This window comes from Lactuca virosa, chromosome 2 (genome assembly GCF_052849685.1).
Source record: "Lactuca virosa cultivar CGN04683 chromosome 2, Lactuca_virosa_CGN04683_v6, whole genome shotgun sequence".
NCBI lineage: Eukaryota > Viridiplantae > Streptophyta > Magnoliopsida > Asterales > Asteraceae > Lactuca > Lactuca virosa.
Window position 1 is genome coordinate 177,371,559 of NC_136427.1, and position 9,682 is coordinate 177,381,240.

Genomic DNA, 9,682 nt, shown 5'->3' on the forward strand with positions numbered 1-9,682 from the left:
TGGCCATGTTAGTTTCAAAAGGAAACATCAACATGCTACACAACTCCTTCATGGGCATTCCAAGTTGTTCATATCAAAATCGGAATGAAATGATTATATGTACACATTAGTAGTCAACTAACGCTAGTAAACTCCTAACTCAAGGAAATTCCATTTTACTTCAATATGCCAATTTACAACGTACACTTGATAACTGCTCTTTCTAATCGTTTAGAATGCAATATTTGGAGTAACCTAGGAAGATCTTTATCAAAGGCATGATCTTTCCTTTTGTTTATGAGAACTATCCCAAACTATGAATTTATACAAGTTGATCATCCTCATAGCTAATACTTAGAGGTTTTGAAGCAATAGATTTTAGTGGACGAGGTTATAAACATCATTAATTATCAATTCCCATTATAGTTTGTTTTACTTATCCATAGAAAATAATCACCCTAAATCAAATTATTTAATAAGGTTATGATCCATATTGGGCTCCATGATGTATAAAGGGATGTCGTAAACACACCATAAAGTTATTTAGGTAGGCAAAGCCCTTTGCCAATTTCAATCACCACGAAATTCCTAGATCTTTGAGATTCATTGACTATTAATGGCATGTTAATCTCGGATTGTGTTCATCTCAGATTCAATGACCGGGTCATCGCGAATCATTGAACAGATGGTGAATCGAACATATAAATTTGCATGGTCCCCGGCTCATGTTACGCTTGAGATTCGCAAGTTCCGCATCATTCTCTACCTATACTCTCAAATTAATGTGTCAGTTAACCACACGAGCTCCATCAACATGTTATAAAGAGAATGTGTAACTTTAATGGATAACATAAGATTCACATTTAGTAGATTGAGAATTAACCATGCAAAATCGCATGGTCCCCGGCTCAAGTTACGCTTGAGATTCGCAAGTTCCAAATCATTCTCAACTACACTTTAGATTGATGTGCCGGTTAACCCCACGAGCTCCACAAACAGAATATAAAGAGAATGTGCAATTTTCATGGATAATGAGACTCACATTCTATTAATAAAATGGGATTTTTTTATACTTGTATTTAGAATACTTTTGATTGACCATTATCACTATCAAACCCTTTCGGTAACTCCATTTTCAAAATGCAATAGGGTGGTGAGGGTGGTAAGTGCGGAGCATATTAAAAAACAACCTCATTAGGAATCAAATAGACCTCCTGAAACCCATACATCAGAACGGGTGAGCCTAGTCATGGTAAGACTGATAATGTCAATATTTAAACACACGAGGGCGCATGTTGTAACTTTCTTATATATATATATATATATATATATATATATATATATATATATATATATATATATATATATATATATCTATATATATATGTGTGTGTGTGTGTGTATAATAGTTCCAATCCCAATATATATAAATACAAGGGGTAAATTTAAAACTCCTTAAATTTAGTTGTCTATATTAATTCTAATTAATTTCAAGGACACAATGCAACAATTAATAAATCACAAGGGGTTAACATTCAAATTTATAAATCTCTATTATAAATAATATTAAATATTTAAATTCACTTTTTAGATAAATAAATAAATATTCAAATTTAAATCTCTATTAAATAATATTTATTATTTTCGAGATTTAAAACATTTTAAATTTGGTATTTATCCATATTTAACAAATCTTTAAATTTGAAAAATGAAAAAAAAGGGAAAACCTAATTTGGGTTGCTCACGTCGTGTGCTGTGACAAGGGTTTTTTTCAGTTACAAATTTTTCAATAATTCTTCTTTCATTCAATTTCAAACAAACATTTATAGGAAATATAGATCTAGGGTGAATGTAATCATGAACCAATGGCTCTGATACCACTGTTGGGGTTTTCTACGCATCAAATACACTCTAAACTAGGTAGCGGAAAAATCTAAACTACGATATACCTAAGTGTACATGCAACCTATGGATATATGATTTCATGTTAATTACATCTACCCTAGAAAACATAAAAAAATAATAATAAAACATACCTCTTATGTAGCCCTTGATCTCCATGCTCGAGATCTTGATCATCTACAAAGTTGCTTGGATGAAAGGACTCAAACCAGAATCCATCTGATGGTATCACACCCAATGACACCAAAGAGTGAAATGAAAATAACTAGGAGAAGGATCAATTTCACAAACACTAAGAGGGTTATAAATCGTCCCTACGAAGGGGATGAAGAAGAGTTGGGGAAACTTCAAGCCAAGGTGCAATGAAGAATGAAATCCTTAAGGCTCTTTTTATAGACTTGGATCCCTTTCTAGGTTTTATACTCCTTCCCATGTGGAATAGGAGGCCAACAACGAATTTTACTCCTTTTCCCATGTGGGATGGAGTGATTTTAATGCAACCCTAATTCCATAAGGGTGCTGGAACATTCCTGATTAACCAACTATCGATTAATGACTATTCAACCATAATAATTAACCATAATAATTAATAAACCAATTTCTCCCTTATTTATTCTACTCAATTTGGGTCTTGAGGGCAACCCAAAAGGATCCTGTTATTATTATAAATATTACCAATAGTTAACCTTGGACACTATTTCCAACAGGAGGGCCACGTCGTGACGTTGACTTTGACCAGATTGACCGTTGACTTTTTGACGAGTTTGACTTTGAGTCAAACTTGAGGGCTTTGGACTATTGATTAAGATTCTACCTAGTTTGGTGATTAGTGGGTTCGTGGGAGCTAACAGTGCAGAAAGGGAAGCACGTCTCAGTGTTTTGGGGTTCTTCATTCTGGTGAGTTTTCCTCACTGTACCCGTGGGTCGAAGGCACCAAAGCCGACCACTAGTTTTGGTTATCATCTATCAAAAGGATGCTCTAGGGAATATGTGTAGTCATTTAGGATAGCCTGACGACTCTTGATCTAGGCTTTCATGCTTGTTCCTTGTTTCGTTGTGGCTCTAGAGTAGGATCACCAGTCCGGGTAGCCACCTCACCTCTGGATACATATGGTTATGCATTCCTTGGATTGTTGGTCATGTATCCTTGTGTATAGGATGTTGGTATGATGAAGTGGTCTGCTAGATTTATGTATATATCCTTGTATGATAGAATTCATCAGTAGTGGTATGCTGGTTAGAGTACCAGTAGGCTAGTTATCGTCTAGTGGAGTGTCCTAGGGGCTGGATGTAGTCATGTAGGATAGCCTGAGAACTCTTGATCTAGGCTTTCTTGCATATTCCTCGTTTGATTGTGGCTCTAGATTAGGATCTTCTGTTTGGGTGGCAATCTCACCTCCGGTTACTTATGATTAGGCATTCCATGGAAGTTAGCTAGTAGCGGAGTAGTGTGCTCTGAGAGGTTGTAACACCCGATTCAAGCTACTTTTCAGTTTGGACCTGTGGTGTGTTAATGTTTTACAGAATTTGATTTACCAACTTCAGGAAAGTTGGAGTACGTTGGGCGTACTCCTTGTAAGTTAGGCATACTCCTTGTATACTAGGCGTACTGATTCAATTCTGGATCGCAGGTTTTATCCACGTACGCAAGGCGTACGTGGAGTACGCATGGCGTACGTGAGCATGAGTGAAACCCTAATTTTTAGGGTTTTCACCCTATTTAAACCTTATGATAGCCTCATTTGGTCATGTTTAGCCAGCCTCCACCTTCCCTTGTCCAGAAATTGAAACCCTAATGTGTTCTTGAGAGTTTTGAGCAATAAAGAGTGTTTCCTGAAGCTTTGTTAAGGAGTAGAAAAAGTGGACCACTTAGAGTTGCGCTTGGAGCTTGAGGATTTGGGTTAGCTCATCATTTGCTAGCCTTTTGAGGTAAAAAGATCTCAACTTGCTAATCTATGACGCTAGATCTATTTATGTTGCTATTTTTATGCTTTTGAGTCCTTGGAGTGATTGATGAGCTTATTTATTCACTCCAAAAGCGATTGATGGTAGATCTAGGTTTCTTTTGGTCCCTTTATCCATAAAAACGCAAGATTTAAGGTGTTTATGGACTCATACATATGTTAAGACCCTTTATTAGGTTCTTTTGAGCTCTAGAGTCCCATTAAGCCATGCATGCATGTAAAGTTGCCAACTTTACGTGATAAGTCACCTTAAGGAAGTCAAATATGAGAGTATGGAGTAAGAGCTGAGCGGATTAAGTGCTTAATGATGTGGGATGGCCAACTGGGGAGTACGCTAGGCATACAAGCTGGTACGCTGCACACACTAGCCCCAGAGCATGTACGCTAAGTGTACGAGCTAAGTACGCCTTGTGTCCTCAGCAGTGAGCTTCAGAATTTTAGGCTTTTCGGTATTAGACCCATGTTGGACCTTAAGAGTCTAGAGCTTTGTTGCGCCGTCAGAATTCTATTTTTGGGCTGATGCTATTTTATTGGACTCTTTTGGTTGAAGGCCCACGAATGGATTCAGGCCTAATTTGGAAGATTGGGCCATATTTGGGCTTTGGGTGATCATTTTGGAATTTGGGCCTTTTCGATAGTTGGCTTGGGCCTTGGCCTTGGGCCAAGTTAGTTAAAGGGTAAAATGGCTTTTACCTTAGCTTGGACTCTTAGTATGAGTCGAGATCCAATTATTAATTGGATGTTATTTTATGATGATAGCGCGGGGATTTCCGGACCAGCAGCCAGAGATTTATCTGTGAGATTCAGCAGTCTGAGTTGACTTTCCTCACCATATGTAGTGGGTCGAGGGAACCAATGCTGGCCCATGGTTTGTTATGTTAGGATGCTAGATGTCTGCGTGACTCTTACATGTGTATGTGCTTGGTTTGCTTACTGGGTGGGGCCCAATAGTTATCCTGTATACTATTACCTTTGTTATACTTGTACGTTTGTATGTTGGGAGGGGCCGTTATGTGAGTTAGGGCGAGGCCCGTTATATTTAGTGGGCATGGCCCGTTATACGAGTTAGGGCGGGGCCCGTTACACTCATCTGGTGGGGTCTGTTATATGTTTGATATGTGTGGTATGTGCTATTTGGGGGAAACTCACTAAGCTTCCTACTTACAGTTTTCAGTTTATGTTTAAGGTACTTCTGGTGCAAAAGGGAAGAGCTCGGGGTGATTGCAGTGAACACACGATATTTTTCCGCATTTTCATGATAACTCTGATATTTTATGATGTATTGATACAATTTTTCCACCTTGGTTTATGATGATGTTTTGGAATACTGTTTTTATTAAGTTAAAAATGAAATTTTTGGGTCTTTATTTTGAGGGATTTAGACATACTCTCGGGTGTGTCAGAACTCAAACTGAGGATTTATTAAAAAATTTCAAAAATAAATGTTTTTTTATAAAAGGGTTTTCTAATACAAGAAAGGGTGTGGTGCATGCAATCGACCAAGCTCAAGTAAGTTTTCCCAAAATATCCATACATGTTATATGATATGCTTTGATTTGTGAATCTGTGAATTGCATGCTAGTTAGGGCTAAGGATCTGCTCCATATTTGCATGATATAATGCTAGGAAAGATGCCTTTGTATGCCTACTGTATGAGCTTGTAGACTTGCATGCTAGTACTGATCAGTCTGTGATAGGATGGGTTGTTAGGGTTCTGTCTAATTCTAATTACTCAATGCCCGAATGTTGCTTGCTTCATGCTTTTAGGAGTTCCCATTAGCTTCAACTAACTAATAAACGAATATGATAAGTTACATATTAGTGAGACCAAAATAATTTTAGAAGGTTAGGTTTTAACTCTATTGCGCAAATCTTGTTTGAGTCCAATTGTTGTAGTGTGAGACCTCTCATTCGAAGAATTATCTGGTTTTGGTAATATGTAATAGTATTCGTGAGCTAGTTAGAGGGAGTTAGCAGGAGTTCTTTCTATAGCTGATGGAGGAGATTGGCGTGGTGATTGCCCTAGGAAGAGATTTAGTGTTGGGAGCCTTGTTTTGTGAAGAATTGTTTGTATGGATTAGAATTGACTTAGAGGATTTGGGATGATTCTTGAGGAGGGTATGGATAGGTGTGGAAGGTAGTAGTGGGTTCGTATTATTGAAAGCACAGGATCCATACTCGAATCAATGAGAGTCACGGAGAATCTAGGAATCTTGTGGAATGAACTTTTTTGGGTATGTCCCGATAATTGTATGGTTGGTTTTCAGAATGGTGATGAGCACATGTGAAGGAGGTTCGAGTTCTGATTCAGGCTCAGGTGCAGACGCTGAGCTAATTGATGAGCGGAGGCAGGAGTATATCTTGTCAGAGATCATCCGCGATATTTTTGAGCAGACTCCTGTGATCTTCGGTATGGTCAAGGAGGGATTTTTGGAGATTCTGAACAAGCGTCTGGCGCATTTCGCACTGAGGGTTTTGGCTATTAAAAGAGCTCATGCTTTTTCCTTCCGTGAGTATTGTGCGTATGGAGTTCCCGAATTCTTTGGGGAAAAGGACCCCATTGCCAGTAGGATATGGTTAGCGGCTATGGTGAATGCTTTTCGTACGAGTTTTTGCCTTGACGGGTCAAAGGTCGGATTTGCTTCGTGTCTTCTGAAAGACAGAGATCGATATTGGTGGGGAGGAGGTAAACTTCACTTTGGGAGGAGAATCCTTGGAGACGATGACTTGGGATGAGTTGTGACCCAGTTTAAGTCAGAGTGTGCACCAACTTTTGAGGCGCAACAGTTGGCGAGGGAGTTCAAGACCTTTGCCAGATGACTGAGACTGTGGTAGAGATCACTGCTAAGTTCCGGGAGAGGAATTTGTTAGTTCCGCTGTATGCAGGGGCGAGGAGGTGAAAAAAGTAAGGTATCATGATATGCTGAGGGATGACATCAGGGAGCTTATGAGTTTGTCAGGGTGCGAGAACCTAAATGATATGAGTGCTAGAGCCTGAGGCTGGGAGATCGGTTTGGGGCACCTCAGAAGAGCAGGTAAGAGCATATTCAGGTCATAGAAGGCCAAGCGAAGAGGCCCAAGACTCAGGATTCGCAGTTAGGAGGCGATCAGGGCCAGGGCCGTTGTGCTAAGTGTGGGAGGACCCATGAGGGGAAAACTGTCGGGAGACAGGTCGGCGATGTTACTTTCTGTTCTTCTAGTGCCTTAGTATGTATGTATGTGTGTTGGAATTAAGTACTGGTATGTAGAAGCAGTATTAGAGTTTAGTTTCTTGTTTTTACTGGTTTATATTATCAAGGATTGTTATATGCCAATTTTGTATACCGAGAGTTATGAGTAGGACGCATCTTGTCGAGCTAGACTTAGTTTGTTTGGTGGTTGTTTCGGTTCAATAGTGGAAACAATTTATGGGCACCGCTTAGGAGATTAGCAGTTGGAAGAGAGTGGTTCGTTAAACTATCAGGTCAAGGTTCATAAGTATTGTGTGGCGCAGCAGGGATGACATATGTCTATGAAAAGAATTTGAGATCCAATCACTACCGTTATTAAGGACGGGGCGGTAGAAAGTGGGTAATGATAGAGGTCGTGTGCGTTGTTCAGAAATAACTTAAAGATTTGGTTCGGTCATGAGTGTAATACCGGTAGTTTTGAGTTCACACCTTCAAGGCGAGGTCGGATGCAGGTTGTAGGGAATTGCTCTAAGTACGGGTAAGTGGTTGAGCGGGTTGAGTACTAGTTTGATATTGAGATGTTGATCATCGTCAATTAGTTAGTCGCCAAAGGATTTGTTGTGATTCAGAAAAAAGTGTTTAAGGATTTCAAGACTTGTTGAGGTATTGAGGATGACCACCCAGTTTTGGAGTGTATAAGCGGTAGGCGTACTCGTCAAGGAAGGCTAGCTATTATGGAGCTCAGGTTGTCGACTACTACCATCAGTAGAGATTGAGCAGAGGTATCATATCACTCTTAAGTATGGGAAAGTGTTATTCGCATGGGTTATTTCGACCATCGAACTTGTCAGCAGAAATTGAATGGTATCTATTGGCGATCCGTTCGATCGGTCAAAGGTTATAGTTCTATGATATGAGTTGGAGTGTTTTAAGGGTTTGGAGTTGTTTTTGGGAAGTATTTGGGATTATTGAAATCACTGAGAATTCGATAAGAGTTCCTCTAATTTTGGAATGTGTGTGATCGCCAAATTGGCTAGTAATGGAATGCTAGTTCTTGTAAGCTCGGGTTGTTGACAGTTTGAAATTGTAAGGTTGCGAGATGGATTGGAAATCCATCAAATTTTGAGGATTGGAAGAGCACATTCGAATCCAAGTGAGGGATAATCATTTGGTCTAAGGGATTACGCAAGGATGGATATTTGAGTTTTGTTGCACACCATAAGTGACGTATTGTGGGTACGTGGATGGATTTGGGTTGAGGATTGTGTTAGAGCCTCTCTACTTATTCTTGTCTGATTAAGTTTTTGGGGTTCGAAGCATGACCCAAATACCCAATTGGGACATAGTCGAGTGCGGGTTCGACCAATGATGATTATGGTTGGTTTGGTCTGATGGATGTACCAGGTGGGGCCCGATGCCATACGGGGTCTGGTGGATGTAAAGGGTGGGGCTCGATGCCAGACGGGGTCTGCTGGATGTACCGGGAGGGTCCCGATACCAGACGGGGTCTCATGGATGTATCGGGCGGGGCCTGATGCCAGACGGCATCTCATGGATGTACCGGGCGGGGCCCGATGCCAGACGGGGTTTGATGGATGTACCGGGCGGTGCCCAATGCCAGACAGGGTCTGATGGATGTACCTGGCGGTGCCTGATGTCAGACGGGGTCTGATGGGTATACCAGGCGGGGCCCGCTGTATGAATATATGTGTACAAGATGTGCAAGGTAGGAGGATCGTTAGATAATGCGAGTAGCACTCATAGAAGATGTTAGGTTTTGAGCATTCTAACACTCCTATGGTGTACATGCAACCCTATAAACCTTGGATCTACGTTTTCTCTATTATACATACAAATATTAACTATTCCAAGGTTTCATCCTAACTAGCATATTATGAAGCACCTATACTACAAAGTTCTAGTTAGATGACATACATTTTGATGTAGCTTGATGTCTTCAAGCTTTAAGACCTTAGCCCCAATAGTGTGGAAGCCTCAAATGGAATCACAAATCACCAAAACACCTTGGAAGAACTTGAGAGAATATGTATGCACACTAAAATCGGCCCACTCTTATTTTCACACACTTGTGCCAATTTTGTGAGCCAAGGACCCCTTTATATATTATGGAGGATTAGGGTTACATCCATGTAAACCCTAATACCCATGACCTTTCATTTACATAGGATCCATGGGTTAAAAGCTCCATGGACCATCCATGAAAGCTTAGCCCAACCTAAATGATCTTGGCCCATTCCATATATATAAGAGTCCATATTTAATTAGTTCTTTTTGATCACTTAATTAATTCTAAATTAATTCTTGATCAATACTAATTAAATAATATGATTCCATATTAATATATTAGAACTTATAATATATTAATATAAATCATAAATATACTATTCTCAAAAGACTATCCATATAAATTGTACCGGTGAAGTGCAACCCAAATGGACCATGCCGGGTCGGGTCAAGTACATACCAAATATAGTTATGGACTTAGACATTAATCCAACAGTCTCCCACTTGGATAAGTCTAAAACTATTATTGAGTATGACTTCAAAACCTAACTGGCAATCGTAGCTCTTAAAGCCGCTGTCGAACTCTGACCTTGTCAATGACTTGTCCATTAGATAAGGGATCATATATTCCTCCATTCTAGA